The sequence below is a fragment of the Tursiops truncatus genome, chromosome 11 (assembly GCF_011762595.2).
Source record: "Tursiops truncatus isolate mTurTru1 chromosome 11, mTurTru1.mat.Y, whole genome shotgun sequence".
Taxonomy (NCBI): Eukaryota; Metazoa; Chordata; class Mammalia; order Artiodactyla; family Delphinidae; genus Tursiops; species Tursiops truncatus.
In genome coordinates, this window is record NC_047044.1 from 50,301,172 (window position 1) to 50,316,055 (window position 14,884).

At 40.3% G+C, this 14,884-nt stretch overlaps 1 non-coding gene and 1 pseudogene across 1 annotated transcript; one reads left to right on the forward strand and one right to left on the reverse strand.

Moving 5' to 3' along the window:
* Nucleotides 1-11,595: 11,595 nt before the first annotated feature.
* LOC101316759 (large ribosomal subunit protein uL30 pseudogene) lies at nucleotides 11,596-12,327 on the reverse strand (annotated as a pseudogene).
* A 120-nt stretch (nucleotides 12,328-12,447) lies between these two features.
* On the forward strand, nucleotides 12,448-12,520 carry TRNAE-UUC (transfer RNA glutamic acid (anticodon UUC)). The gene has a single exon. It is a non-coding gene; the product is annotated as a tRNA-Glu (tRNA).
* Nucleotides 12,521-14,884: the final 2,364 nt, after the last annotated feature.

Here is a 14,884-nt window from a genome sequence, read left to right on the forward strand (position 1 = left end):
GGAGGACACTGGAACTCACCAAAAAAGATACCCCACATCCAAAGACAAAGGAGAAGCTGCAATGACATGGTACAAGGGACAAAATCACAATGAAATCAAATCTCATAACCGCAGGGTGGGTGATTCACAAATTGGAGAACAATTATACCACAGAAGTCCACCCACTGGAGTGAATGTTCTGAGCCCCACGTCAGGCTTCCAAACATGGGGGTCCAGCAACGGGAGGAGGAATTTCCAGAGAATCAGACTTTGAAGGCTAGCGGGATTTGATCGCAGGACTTTGACAGGACTGGGGGAAAGAGAGACTCCACTCTTGGAGGGCACACACTAAGTAGTGTGTGCACCAGGACCCGGGGGAAGGAGCAGTGACCCCATAGAAGACTGAACCAGACTTACCTGCTAGTGTTGGAGGGTCTTCTGCAGAGGTGGGGGGTGGCTGTGGCTCACCATGGGGACAAGGACACTGGCAGCAGAAGTTCTGGGAAGTACTCCTTGGCATGAGCCCTCCTGGAGTCCACCATTAGCCCCACCAAAGAGCCTGTAGGTTCCAGTGCTGGGTCTCCTCAGGCCAAAGAACCAACAGGGAGGGAACTCAGCCCCACCTATCAGCAGACAAGCAGATTAAAGTTTTACTGAGCTCAGCCCACCAGAGCAACACCCAGCTCTACCCACCACCAGTCCCTCCCATCAGGAAGCTTGCACAAGCCTCTTAGAAAGCCTCATCCACCAGAGGGCAGACAGCAGAAGCAAGAAGAGCTACAATCCTGCAGCCTGTGGAACAAAAACCACATTCACAGAAAGTTAGACAAAATGAAAAGGCAGAAGAAAATGTACCAGATGAAGGAACAAGATAAAACCCCAGGAAAACAACTAAATGAACTGCAGATAGATAACTTTCCAGAAAAAGAATTCAGAATAATGATAGTGAAGATGATCCAGGACCTCGGAAAAAGAATGGAGGCAAAGGATGGACCTAGAGTCTGTCATACAGAGTGAAGTAAGTCAGAAAGAGAAAAACAAATATCATATGCTAACACATATATATGGAATCTAAAAAAAAAAAAAAAAGGTTCTGAAGAACCTAGGGGCAGGATAGGAATAAAGATGCAGACAAAGAATGTACTTGAGGACACGGGGAGTGAGAAGGATAAGCTGGGATGCAGTGAGAGACTGGCATGGACATATATATACTACCAAATGTAAAATAGATAGCTAGTGGGAAGCAGCCACATAGCACAGGGAGATCAGCTCGGTAATTTGTGACCACCTAGAGGTGCGACCACCTGGAGGGAGACGCAAGAGGGAGGAGATATGGAGATATATGTATATGTATAGCCGATTCACTTTGTTATAAGGCAGAAACTAACACACCATTGTAAAGCAATTATACTTCAATAAAGATGTTAAAAGAAAAAAAAAAAAGAATGGATGCAAAGATCGAGAAGATGCAAGAAATGTTTAACAAAGACCTAGAAGAATTAAAGAACAAGCACCTAGAAGAATTAAAGAACAAACAAACAGAGATGAATAATACAATAACTGAAATGAAAAATACACTAGAAGGAATCAATAGCAGAATAACTGAGACAGAAGAATAGATAAGTGACCTGGAAGACAGAATGGTGGAATTCACTGCCGCACAACAGAATAAAGAAAAAAGAATGAAAAGAAATGAAGACAGCCTAAGAGACTTCTGGGACAACATTAAATACACCAACATTCACATTATAGGAGTCCCAGAAGGAGAAGAGAGAGAGAAAGGACCCTAGAAAATATTTGAAGAGATTATAGTCAAAAACTTCCCTAAGATGGGAAAGGAAATAGCCACCCAAGTCCAGGAAGTGCAGAGAGTCCCAGGCAGGAGAAACCCAAGGAGAAACACGCTGAGACAAATAATAATGAAATTGACAAAATTAAAAGCAAAGAAAAATTATTAAAAACAACAAGGGAAAAATGACATACAAGGGAACTCCCATATGGTTAACAGCTGATTTCTCAGCATAAACTCTACAAACCAGAAGAGAGTGGCACAATATATTTAAAGTGATGAAAGGGAAGAACCTACAACCAAGATTACTCTACCTGGAAAGGATCTCTTCCAGATTCAACAGAGAAATCAAAAGCTTTACAGACAAGCAAAAGCTAAGAGAATTCAGCACCACCAAACCAGCTCTACAACAAATGCTAAGGGAACTTCTCTAAGTGGGAAACACAAGAGAAGAAATGGACCTACATAAGCAAACCCAAAATAATTAAGAAAATGGTAATAGAAACATACATATTGATAATTACCTTAAATGTGAATGGATTAAATGATCCAACCAAAAGACACAGGCTCACTGAATGGATACAGAAACAAGACCTAGGGGCTTCCCTAGTGGCGCAGTGGTTGAGAGTCCGCCTGCCGATGCAGGGGACGCGGGTTCGTGCCCCGGTCCGGGAAGATCCCACATGCCGCGGAGCTGCTGGGCCCGTGAGCCATGGCCGCTGAGCCTGCGCGTCCGGAGCTTGTGCTCCGCAACGGGAGGGGCCCCAGCAGTGAGAGGCCCGCGTACCGAAAAAAAAAAAAACAAACAAAAACAAGACCTGTATATATGCTGTTTACAAGAGACCCACTTCAGACCTAGAGACACATACAGACTGAGAGTGAGGGAATGGAAAAAGATATTCCATGCAAATGGAAATCAAAAGAAAGCTGGAGTAGCAATACTCATATCAGATAAAATAGACTTTAAAGAATGTTACAAGAGACAAGGAAGGACACTACATAATGATCAAGGGATAAATCCAAGAAGAAGATATAACAATTATAAATATATATGCACCCAACATAGGAGCACCACAATACATAAGGCAAATGCTAACAGCTATAAAAGAGGAAATCGACAGTAATACAATCATAGTGGGGGATTTTTAACACCTCACTTACACCAATGGACAGATCATCCAGACAGAAAATTAATAAGGAAACACAAGCTTTAAATGACACCATAGACGAGATAGATTTAATTGATATTTATAGGACATTCCATCCAAAAACAGCAGATTACACTTTCTTCTCACGTACACATGGAACATTCTCCAGGATAGATCATATCTTGGGTCACAAATCAAACCTTGGTAAATTTAAGAAAATTGAAATCATATCAAGCATCTTTTCCAACCACAATGCTATGAGATTAGAAATAAATTACAGGGAAAAAAACGTATAAAGCACAAACACATGGAGGCTAAACAATACACTACTTAACAACCAAGAGATCACTGAAGAAATCAAAGAGGAAATAAAAGCAAACCTAGAGACAAATGACAACAAAAACACGGTGATCCAAAACCCATGGGATGCAGCAAAAACAATACAATCCTACCTCAAGAAACAAGAAAAAAATCTCAAATAAACAATCTAACCTTATACCTGAGGGAACTAGAGAAAGAAGAGCAAACAAAACCCAAAGTTAGTAGAAGGAAAGATATCTTAAAATCAGAGCAGAAATAAATGAGATAGAAACAAAGAACACAATAGCAATGATCAATAAAACTAAAAGCTGGTTCTTTGAGAAGATAAACAAAATTAATAAACCTAAAGACTCATCAAGAAAAAGATGGAGAGGACTCAAATCAATAAAATTAGAAATGAAAAAGGAGAAGTTACAATGGACATCACAAAAATGCAAAGCATCTTAAGAGACTATTACAAGAAACTCTATTCCAATTAAATGGACAATCTGGAAGAAATGGACAAATACTTAGAAAGGTATAACCTTCCAAGACTGAACCAGGAAGAAATAGAAAATATGAACAGACCAATCACAAGTAATGCAGTTGAAACTGTGGTTAAAAATCTTCCAACAAACAAAATCCAGGACCATATGGCTTCACAGGTGAATTCTATCAAACATCTAGAGAAGAGCTAACACACATCTCTCTCAAACTCTTCCAAAAAATTGCAGAGGAAGGAACACTCCCACATTCATTCTATGAAGCCACCATCACCCTGACACCAAAACCAGACAAAGATACTACAAAAAAAGAAAATCACAGACCAATATCACTGATGAATATAGATGCAAAACCCCTCAAAAAAATAGTAGCAAACAGAATCCAACAACACATTAAAAGGATCATACACCATGATCAAGTGGGATTTATCACAAGGATGCAAGGATTCTTCAATATTTGCAAATCAATCAGTGTGATACACCATATTAACAAATTGAAGAATAAAAACTATATGATCATCTCAGTAGATGCAGAAAAAGCTTTTGACAAAATTCAGCACCCATTTATGATAAAAACTCTCCAGAAAGTGAGCATATTATGTTGAGGAACCTACCTCAACATAATAAAGCCCATATACGACAAACCCACAGCAAACATCATTCTCAGTGGTGAAAAACTGAAAGCATCTCCTCTAAGATCAGGAACAAGACAAGGATGTCCACTCTTGCCACTATTATTCAACATAGTTTTGGAAGTACTAGCCATGGCAATCAGAGAAGAAAAAGAAATAAAAGGAATACAAGTTGGAAAAGAAGAAGTAAAACTGTCACTGTTTTCAGATGACATTATACTATACATAGAGATTCCTAAAGATGCCACCAGAAAACTACTAGAACTAATCAATGAATTTGGTAAAGTTGCAGGATACAAAATTAATGCACAGAAATCTCTTGTATTCCTATATACTAACAACAAAAGATCAGAAAGAAAAATTAAGGAAACAATCCCATTCACCATTGCATCAGAAAGAATAAAATACCTAGGAATAAACCTACCTAAGGAGGTAAAAGACCTGTACTCATAAAACTATAAGACACTGATGAAAGAAATCAAAGATGACATAAACAGATGGAGAGATATGCCATGTTCTTGGATTGGAAGAATCAATATTGTGAAAATGATGATACTACCCAAAGCAATCTACAGATTCATTGCAATCCCTATCAAATTACCAATGGCATTTTTTACAGAGCTAGAACAAAAAATCTTAAAATTTGTATGACGACACAAAAGACCCCGAATAACAAAAGCAGTCTTGAGGGAAAAAAACGGAGCTGGAGGAATCAGACTCCCTGCCTTCAGAGTATACTACAAAGCTACAATAATCAAGACAATATGGTACTGGCACAAAAACAGAAATATAGATCAATGGAACAGGATAGAAAATGCAGAGATAAACCCTTGCACCTGTGGTCAACTAATCTATGACAAAGGAAGCAAGGGTACACAATGGAGAAAAGACAGTCTCTTCAATACGTGGTGCTGGGAAAACTGGACAGCTACATGTAAAAGAATGAAATTGGAACACTCCCTCACACCATACACAAAAATAAACTCAAAATGGATTAAAGACCTAAATGTAAGACCAGACACTATAAAATTCTAGAGGAAAATATAGGAAGAACACTCTTTGATGTAAATCACAGCAAGATCCTTTTTGACCCACCTCCTAGGGTAATGGAAATAAAAACAAAAATAAACAAATGAGACCTAATGAAACTTAAAAGCTTTTGCACAGAAAAGGAAACTATAAATAAGACGAAAAGACAACCCTCAGAATGGGAGAAAATATTTGCAAACGAATCAACAGACAAAGGATTAATCTCCAAAATATATAAACAGCTCATGCAGCTCAATATTAAAAAGACAAATAACCCAGTCAAAAAATGGGCAGAAGACCTAAATAGACATTTCTCCAAAGAAGGCATACAGATGGCCAAGATGCACATGAAAAGCTGCTCAACATCACTAATTATTAGAGAAATGCAAATCAAAACTACAATGAGGTATCACCTCACACCAGTTAGAATGGACATCATCAGAAAATCTACAAACAACAAATGCTGGAGAGGGTGTGGAGAAAAGGGAACCTTCTTGCACTGTTGGTGGGAATGTAAATTGATACAGCCACTATGGAGAACAGTATGGATGTTCCTTGAAATACTAAAAATAGAATTACCATATGACCCATCAATCCCATTATTGGGCATATACCCACAGAAAACCATAATTCAAAGAGACACATGTACCCCAATGTTCATTGTAATGCTATTTACAATGGCCAGGGCATGGAAGTAACCTAAATGCCCATCGACAGATGAATGGATAAAGAAGGTGTGGTACATATATACAATGGAATATTACTCAGCCATAAAAAGGAAAGAAATTGGGTCATTTGTAGAGATGTGGATGGGCCTAGAGACTGTCATACAGAGTGAAGTTAGTCAGAAAGAGAAAAACAAATGTCATATATTAACACATATATGTGCAATCTAGAAAAATGGTACAGATGAACCGGTTTGCAAGGCAGAAATAGAGACACAGATGTAGAGAACAAATGTATGGACACCAAGGGGGGAAAGCGGTGGTGGTGGTGGTGGTGGTGATGGGATGAACTGGGAGATTGGGATTGACATATATAACTAATATGTATAAAATGGATAACTAATAAGAACTTGCTTATAAAAATAAATAAATAAAAGATATGCATAATTCACACGTTATTATCAGTACATATTATTGTGTATATTTTTATATAGTTATTCCATAAAACAGATTTTTCTTGCCTTTAGCAAAGTCATTTATCATGTTGTAATAAAAGTTTTCATTTAATTTGCGTCATATTGGCAGTTAGGCTCTAAAGGATTAAACAATAAAATGTGGGTGTATTCAGTGGATACAAAATTGGATCTATTCATGAGTGCATATTAGAGTAAATATAAAGTCAAAAAGTTAAAATTATTTCTGTCTTTTCACGAAAGTTATTTCTTCTAAATAGTTTAAATTGTCTACAAAATTTAAAGGCAAAAATACATATGATAATTAACGCATATGAAAATTTTAAATCAAAATTATTAAACTAAAACTAGTCCATCTCCAAAAAATGTTCATACCAGTGGACTGGTGCTGGGATACCCATGGCAGTTTGACCGTGGGATAAAGAAATGCAGCTGATCCCTTCACAGAGCTAAAGTTCAAGGCTTACCTCTGCAGGGCTCTGTGCCTAATTTACATATATTTAAATTTAAATGTTTTGGAAAAGTTAATTAAATCTTACTAGGTATTTTCATAAAAGTAAAACCATTTGCAAATCTAGAGTTCAATGTTCATCTAATTACCAATGTAAATAATCAGTATCATAGTTCATGCATTAGTTAGATCTAGGTCTACATCTGTAAGTTTAAGAGTAATGACAATGTTTAAAATATTGCCACTTGTTTTTTCAGAAACCATATGCAACAGTTTTGAATAATGAGATAGTTGGTGGGTATCTTCCAGGCCACAAATTGGAGCATCAAGAGAAGCAAGAAAATTGATGCTCAGTACTGCTGGGAAATGATGCTATTTATGTAAGAGGAAAGGTATGACAAGGCTGTTTGTCTCTCTTACCTGAGAACTTCCACTGCTCCAATCCTCTTCTCGCTCAAAGCAGTGTTTCACCTCCAGCACTGGGAATAGCATAACCTGTATACCTTCAGGACAGTCATATGCGTATAGTTCAAGGATATGAGGCAAGAGGTGTTTCCCTGCAGGCCTGAAGGATGTTAGTCTTGAGAGCAGTGTTTGGGATTACCAGACACGTGCAGGCCTTGAGTGCCAGATCGTAAGTAATAGAGTTCATGAGCTCTTCAATAAAATGTGTGTGTGTGGTGGTGTGACATGCTGCCAGTATTCTTTACATAGTGTTACCTCCATGGAGCCCTTGCTTCCTCCAGCAAGAATCCTTGAAATCATCCTGGACCCCTTTCTTTCACATCCTCTATCAAATCCATCTCCTAATCCTATTGGCATTGACTTCAAAGATAATTCTTGAATTTGACCATGTATCCAGCTTCTACCACCACTATCGTAACCAAAGCCACTGTTATCTTTCATCTTTTGTTGGTGCTCTGTGCCTCCTCAGTCATCTGGTTCCACTCTTCCCTCCCCTGATGCCTCCTAAAGTCTATAACAGTAGGCAGTCATCCTCTTAAAACATAAGTAGCAACATGTTGATCCTGAGCTCAAATTACTTCAATGCCTTCCTGCTCCATTTAGAATAAAGGTTACGGTCTTTGCCATGGTCTACAAGGCGGTCCCTCATTTGCCCCCTCTCCCCCTCTCTTTCTTCATTGCCTGCCGTTTACTCTTTGCTTGCTGTATTTCAGCCACAGGGGCCTTCCACTGTCAGATACTCCCAGCACATGTCACCCTCGGAGCTTTTGTCCTTCTCATTGCCCATAACTGAAACCCTCTATGCCAGAGTCAACCACTAGTCCTGACCTCATTCCCTGCTGACCCTTTCTAAAAAGCAAACTTTGTCCTCCTCTATTACTTTTTTTTCTTTAGCAATTTTTAAAATTAAAGTATAGTTGATTTACAATATGGTGTTAATTACTGCTGTACAGCAAAATGATTCAGTTATACATGTATACGTTTTTTAATATCCTTTTCCATCATGGTTTATCGTAGCATACTGAATATAGTTCTCTGTGCTATACAGTAGGACCTTGTTGTTTATCCATTCTATATATAAAAGCTTACATCTGCTAACCCAACCTTCCACTCCATCCCTCTCCCAACCCCTTTCTCCTCGGCGACCACCAGTCTGTTCTCCATGTCCATGTTTCTGTTTTGTAGATAGGTTCACTTATGGTATTTGTCTTTCTCTTTCTGACTTACACTTAGTATGATAATCTCTAGTTGCATCCATGTTGCTGCAAATGGCATTATTTCATTCTTTTTTATGGCTGAGTAGTATTCCATTGTATATATGTACCACATCTTCTTTATCCATTCATCTGTCAATGGACATTTAGGTTGTTTCCATGTCTTGGCTATTGTGAATAGTGCTGCTGTGACTTTAGGTGCATGTATTTGTTTGAATTATAGTTTTGTCTGGATATATGCCCAGGAGTGGGATTGCTGGATCACTCCTCTATTCTTTTACTTTGCTATATTTTTATATTGAAACTAAATAAAAATATAAATTTTTACCTGATATAACATATCTATTTTAAAATGTTATGTATCTTTCATCCAGATGTGTCATTTTAGATTTGGTTTATGTGGTTCAAGGACCTGACTTAATCCCCTTGCTCTGGAGATGGACATTTTACCCAGGTTTGGCCATTCCTGTCCACAGTGATTGGTTTGAGATTGGACAAGTGGAGCAAATAGGTATCTGCCTAATACAGTTTCTGAAACATTTTGGAAATAGAAGCTCTGATTTTGTTGGAGTTGCTAAATTGGAGCTACTAGTAGCCATTCCACCCATCTATGGGAGTAACCACTTGAAAATAAAGACAACACAGAGGAAATTACGCTTAAGAGAAGGAAAGAGAGATTCTTGAATATTTAGTTTGAGCACCTGGATTTTCAGTTCAATGATCCAATGAATTCATCTTTTCACTTAAGCCAATTTGATTTGCAGCCACCAAAAGATTCTGACGAATATAATTACACCGCATTATACCTATATTTACCTCAACATTCTCATACAATGATTTCTGGGTAAATCAGATTTTATTGAAGGGTTGGTGTATCTAAAAAGAATTACCACATGGAGGGTTGTAATAATAATATGATATAGTATATTAATATTATTATCTTAATATAACATATCAGTTATATAATAATAATAATCTAATCTAATAATAATCTAATTATAAATAATCTATAATATAAAAATAAATACCCTAAATGTTATACACTAAATACAGCATTTCCCATAGTCTAAGAGAAAACAACCCAAGAAGTTGAACAGTTCACAGGGCGTTTTCTCATCAGTGTTCCATACCCAACCTTACACCTCTGTCCTCATATATGTGACTTTCTTAAAAAAAATGCCTCTTGTTTCTAAACTCCCATGGGAGAAACTCCACCCACCTTTTGGGAAATCCTACCCTTATACACAGGATTTGGTTTTATTCCCGGGTCCATCCCTCTTCCCTAGCATTGCATTTCCCGAAGTCTGAGTTTTTCAGCCTATAATAATGCCCAGGGCTGGGAGTGGAATGAGGGAGAGTGGTGGGAAGGGGTGGCACCAGCAGGCCAATCCAAGGTGGCCTCTGGAATTTCAAGTACCTCAGAGTAGCCCAGGGCGGCCGTGGGTGTCCCAAATCCAGACTGCTTTTCAGGTCTCCCTGCTAGGGGGAGTGGCAGACATTTTGTCCAACAAGTATTTCCTCTGGTCCCACAATTAACTGTTGGATCACACACATACAAGCACTAACAATTCTCAAAGGCAATGTCGTCTAGAAAGCAACGATTTTCTAAGCACCCTCCTGGAGTCTTGCAGAGTTGTGTCGGTTCTTTTTCTTGATCCTACCTCTAACCTTTATTAGAAATGATACTCTCTCAGTCATGATGGGAGCATGAGAAGGTCTTACATGTGCCATAATGTATAGGAGCTGATTAAATTTTTAGCCCAGGGATCATCTTCCTCCCCAGTGTCCTGGTCTGGGGGAAGTGAGATGGGAAGTTGTCTACAGAGGGGACAGTTTCATTAATTTAGTTACAATATCTTTCTCCCCTGTTGGGTCTGGGGCTTCTTGAAAAGTTCTAAGTTTCACAGCCAGAGTAGATAGTTAATAAACAGGTGCTGGATTAACGAGTGACATCTGCCATGGTTATATTTAGGATTCATCACTCGTGAATATGTTAATGGACTTTATTTATACACATTACTAAACAAATGGATTTGAAGACTTTATTTTGGGCCAAGCTCTTGGTTTTCCAGAAGTTGCTGATTAAGATAAAAATATCCGAGAAGGAAAATAAATCCTTAAGCTCCAGTAAAGTGGAATCAGTTCCCATATTGGCCAGAAGAGGGCAGAGTCCCTGTGGGAATGTGGCAGGATAGATGTATTTTGATACTGCAGAAAGGTTTTGGAGCATAGGCACTGGCTAGGGAAGGGAAGAGTAAGTGGCAAAGAGAATTTGGTGGGAGACAGAGGAAGAAATAATTTCTAAAAGGTGACATAAGATTTTAAAAATTCTGTTTACTCCATCCAAGTTCATCATTCATTTATTAACTTATTCCTTTATCAAACATTGCTGAGCGCTTACTATGTGTCAGACTCTGTGCCTGGGGTGAGCAATGCAGAGATGAACACAGCGGACATGGTCTGGGGAGTGTACAGACCAGTAAGGGTTACAGGCATTAAACAATTAAGTGTGTGTGTAATTAATGATTTTGATAAGAGCTATGGAAGAAAATAACAGGATGTTATGAGAACTGCTTTAAGTTGGAGGAGATCTCTCTGATGAAACCTGATGGTTGAAGAGTCATGTGGAAAGTTAGGAGACACGTGTTCCAGGCAGAAGGAATAGCTTGTATGAAGGCCCTGAGGTTGGAGGGGGGTTGGAATCTTCGAGGAATTAAAAGCAGGTCAGTGTGGCTGCACAGGGGTAGCGGCTGCACAGGGGTAGCGGCTGCACAGGGGTAGCAGCTGCACAGGGGTAGTGGCATGAGGTAGGTTTGGAGAGGTGAATGAGGATCATGCGGGGCCTTTTAAGCCATGCTCAAGGGTTTGGATTGTCTTTTTCTTCCAATTTGAAAGCAGTCACCGTTTATTAACTGACCAGATTACAGAAATAATCAAGGTAGATGCCTTAGTTCATCCTTCTAATAAGCCTATTGATCTGGTGTCAGCGTCTCCACCTTCTAGAAGATGGGTGGCCTTTTTCTTCATTACACCTAGTGGAGAAGACAATTTGAAGGGTCACGGGAAGTTGTTTGCTTCTCTGAGACGTTTTCCAACAGAACAGATCTCATGAATCAGATCCTCCATGCAGATGACGCCACATTTACTAAGTGATGGAGCAATCCATGTGTTATCTGTCAGGGCAATTCACTTCTTGTTGATTTTGCCGCAGCCAAACTTGTAGATCAGTTCCTTCTCTGACTTCAGGTTTGGGTACCCCCAATGCAATACGTGGTTCCACAATCTTCAGCATGTTGACTGAAGCCTCGTTGAGCTTCACAAAGGTGTCACTGAAGACCTGGAGGAGGCGAAGAAGCTGCAGCACCTTTCGGACCTTTGAGCTCACACCATTGCTACCTCTGATCCTGATGACAAGTGCCAATCTGAGTTCCTCAGGCACATAGAAGTCGCCAGCTTTTCTTGCCCTCCTAGCCATTCGAATATTGCTTCTGTACATCTGCCTGTACTCCTTGTAACAGTGCTTAGCCTCTTCATTGATAAACTTCCTCCTTGCCTTTCAAAGCATCTTTTGGATAACTTCTCAGGAGCTTGATCTTCAGCTCTGTGAAATTTATTTGCTTTTTCTGAACGGTTTCTGGTACAGCAGGAACTTCTTTTTTTCCTCTTCTGCACCCTCCATGATTCCAGCCAGAAAAGAGCAGGTTTGGATATTCTTGTACAAGCAACGGGAAGCCCTGAAAGGGTCTTAAGCAGAGGCATGGATCATCTTATTCATATTTTGGAAGATCACTCTGGGAGTTCCCTGGTGGTCCAGTGGTTAGGACTCTGCACTTTCACTGCTGAGGGCCTAGGTTCGATCCCTGGTCAGGGAACTAAGATCCCGCAAGCCGCGAGGCGGGCCAAAAAAAAAAAATCACTCTGGCTGCAGTGTGGAGAATGAACTGGAGGGCTATTGGGGGAAGCAGGGGTGTTAGGAGGCTGTTACAGTAGTTCAGGGAAAAGACGATGATAGCTTGGACTAGGGTGGTGACAAAACGTGGCAAGAACTGAGTGAATTAGAAACATATTTGAGGACAGACTTGGCAAGACTCGGTAATCGGAGGTTGAGAAAAGGTGTCAAATGTTTTCTGACTACTTTCTATCATGAGCAATTGGGGAAGTCTAGGGAAAGGCAGGCTGGGGGTGTGAGGATGGAGAGTGGAGAGTAGAAAATGAAAAGTTCAGTGTTGGATCCCCGTAGCTTGAGATCCCTGTGAGATACCCAAGTGAAGATATTCTGGCCTGGAGCTCTGAAAGGAGGGCTGAGTGAGAGATTCAAACTTGTGGATCAGCCCTATATAAAAATGGCATCTAGGGGCTTCCCTGGTGGCGCAGTGGTTGAGAGTCCACCTGCCGATGCAGGGGACACGGGTTTGTGCCCCGGTCCGGGAAGAAGCCACATGCCGCGGAGCGGCTGGGCCCATGAGCCACGGCCACTGAGCCTGCGCGTCCGGAGCCTGTGCTCCGCAACGGGAGAGGCCACAACAGTGAGAGGCCCGCGTATCGCAAAAAAAAAAAAAAAAAAAATGGCATCTAGAACCATGAATGTGGATGAAGTTACAGAGTCAGGGAGAACACAGAGGGATGAGATGTCCCAGGACTGAATTCTGAGAAACTGTAACCAAGGCAGGGATCACAAACATAGTCTGGATTTTGTGGATTAATGGGAAGAAAGTCCTTTCAGAAATGTATCCAGTGAGGGGCCACCTCATCTTTCTTTCCTTGTAAGGAACTCTTATGTATTAGTTTCCTGCTACCACTGTAACAAATTATCTCAAACTCAGTGGCTTAAAACAATACAGATTTATTCTCTTCAGCTTCTGGAGGTCAGAAGTCCAAAATTGGTCTCACTAAAATTAAGGCATTGGCAAGGCTGCGTTCCTTCTGAAGGCTTACGGGAAAATCTGTTCCCTGGCTTTTTTCTGACTTCTAGAGGCTGCCCACATTCCTTGGTATGTGACCTGCTTCCATCTTCAAAGCCAGCAAATGACAGGTGGAGTTTTTCTCTTGCTGCGTCCCTCTGACTCTGAGTCTCCTCTCTCCCTCTTTTATTTCTAAAGATGCCTTGTGATTCCATTGGGCTCACTGGGATAACCAAGGATGCCGTCCTCATCTCAGGACCTGCTGATCAGCCGCTTTACTTCCATCTGCAGCATTAAATCCCCCTTGCCATGAAATGTATTGTCACAAATTCACAGGTTCAGTAGATTAGGACATGGGCATCTTTGGGAGTCATTATTCTGCCGACCAAACCTTACAAGTCTTGCTTATTCCTCTTTGGAAAAGTGTAAAAGGGTACACGCTACTCCTCAAGTCCTAGAAGAAAGTCTCCCGTGATAGTCCAAAAGGGTGCGCTTGACAAAAGTGGCGAGACTTGCTTGTGTGTCTGTGTATATTTGTCCACCCATACCTATATTTCAGCAATTCACCCAGTTGGATAAGAAAGAAAAACAACTAGTGAAGTCATTGATTAGGGACTTGTTTATATTTATTCCCTTGTCAACTAGAATAGGGGTCCTTGGGCTGTTATCATAACGAATGTCTCTGTCTTAGCGCATTTGGCCTGCTATAACATAATACCATAGACTGGGTAGCTTGTAAACAACAGAAATGTATTTCTTACAATTATGGAGGTCGGGAAATCCAAGATCAAGGTGCTGGCAGATTCGTAGTGTCTGACGAGAACTCGCTTCCTGGTTCATAAACGGCCATCTCGCTATGAGCTTCCAGGAAGGGGTGAAGTGTCTCTCTAAGGTCTGTTTTATAACGGCACTAGTCCATTCACGAGGGCTACACCTTCGTAATCACCCCCAAGGGCCCCAACTCCAAAGATCATCACATTGTGAGTTAGTATTTTCAACAGATGAATTTTGCAGGATACAAACCTTCAGTTTATAGCAGTCTCTTAGTAAAACATAATGTCACTTAATACTTGTTAGAATGGTAAACAAACAAACAAACAAAAACACCCACAAGTGCCTCCCCACCCCCCTGCCCTGACCATACCGGCACTGTGTATTCAGTAACCTGTAACAATCATTTGTGGCTGGTACCGGTGTCACAGCAACTCTAATCTACACAGAAGGAAATTGAAGTTTTCGGAGGTTACGTAGATGTGCCAAAGTCACCCAGATGATGCAAGATTAAGGTGGAGACAGAATTCAGTGCTCTCTGACCCTGGGCCCGTGTCCTTATTT